Below are 1,663 nucleotides of genomic sequence, written 5' to 3' on the forward strand. Positions count from 1 at the left end.
GGAGGATCGGTGTCAGCTCTTCCCTGAATGCTTGGTAGAACTCTCCTATGAAGCTGACTATACTGGGAGCTATTTTTGTTGCTCTTTTCCTGAGAACCATATTTATTCTTCCTTTGTTATGGGTCTTTAGAGATTCTTGACCTCTGTCTGAGATAATCTAGGGAGGGGTTGTTTTAGTAAGAATTTGTCCTTGTCTTTAAGGGATCATTTTGCATACGCATCCTTCAAGATAGTTTTGATTGTTCTTTGGTCAGTTCGTTGTGCTTTCAATATCCTTTGCTTCCACCATGATTTGCAAACATCATTTTCCCTCTGGTCTTCTTTTTGATTGTGCCCCGTGGGGAAGCATAAAAGTCTTCTTCAGTGGGACTTTTTTTCCTCTCCATATAGTCCTTAATAGATACATTCTGGAAGATTGTAACTGAAATATTATAATGAGACTGTCATCAGATTATATTTAGTATTTCATATTCATTTAGAAATGATGTTAAAAATTGCTTTTGAAACTCTTATAAATTTGTTTCTGAAGAAATCCTAAGAATGCAATTTTTCTGCTTCTGTCCCTCCTAGTCACTCTTTTATACTTTTTCTTTTTGAATTATTGTGAAAGATTGTGAAAATTTTTAAAAAATAAGAAGACAAGAAGAAGGCCAGTCTTGTAACTGTGAGAATAGAATGGCTACCTCAAGAGAAATGCTTGAGTGAAAGCATTGAATGAGAAAAGATAGTATATAGATAGATAGATAAGGTTAATATATATATAGAGAGATATATACTATCCTGTATATCATACACACACACACACACACACACACACACACACACACACACACACATATATACTCCTATGAAGCATCTCTATATATGCTTCACAGGAGAATTCTCTCTGTATATCTATATCTATATATACTACCTTTTCTCATTAAAATATTACACATATATTACCTTATCATTGTTGATCACAGTATTAGCAATAAAAGTAAATCTATAGAATCAGGAGGCTTTAAATAGAGTTTTACATTTAATGCTTTTTTGTTATGTTTTATTTGTTGCATCATCTTTATTTTTTAACTTGCTTGATAAAAATGCAACCTTCCTTGCCATTTCCATGAAAGCTCTCTTTACTTGCTGATTCCTTAGGCTGTATATAAAAGGGTTCATCATGGGGGCTACTGAAATGTTGAGCACAGCTACTGCCTTGCTCAAAGGCATCCTGTCTTTGGCTGATGGATTAATATACACGAAAATGCAACTGGTATAGGAGATGGAGATGACGATTACGTGGGAAGAACATGTGGAAACGGCCTTTATCCTCTGACTATTTGAAGGCATTCTCAAAATTGTTCTGATGATAGATATGTAAGACAAAATTATTAATGTCAAAGTCAACAGAAGAATAAATGCAGCCAAGTAGAACCCAGTTAACTCTAGGATTTGGTGTCTGAACAAGAAAGACGTAATAAGGGGGAAAAATCACAAATAAAATGCTCAATAACATTGGATTTACAGTAAACAAGCTGTGTGCACAATATAACAACTGGTAATATGACTGAGAATGTAGACAAACAAGAAGCAAAGACCAGCAGTGTGCAGACTCTATGATTCATGATGGTCATGTAATGCAAGGGTTTGCAGATGGCCACATACCTGTCATAGGACATGA

General features: G+C 34.9%; 1 pseudogene; it reads right to left on the reverse strand.

The window, feature by feature from the left end:
* Positions 1–266: 266 nt before the first annotated feature.
* On the reverse strand, positions 267–1,661 carry LOC101656773 (annotated as a pseudogene).
* Positions 1,662–1,663: the final 2 nt, after the last annotated feature.

The sequence above is a fragment of the Echinops telfairi genome, unplaced genomic scaffold, assembly GCF_000313985.2.
Source record: "Echinops telfairi isolate 266 unplaced genomic scaffold, ASM31398v2 ScPeMD7_7404;HRSCAF=8442, whole genome shotgun sequence".
Classification (NCBI taxonomy): Eukaryota; Metazoa; Chordata; class Mammalia; order Afrosoricida; family Tenrecidae; genus Echinops; species Echinops telfairi.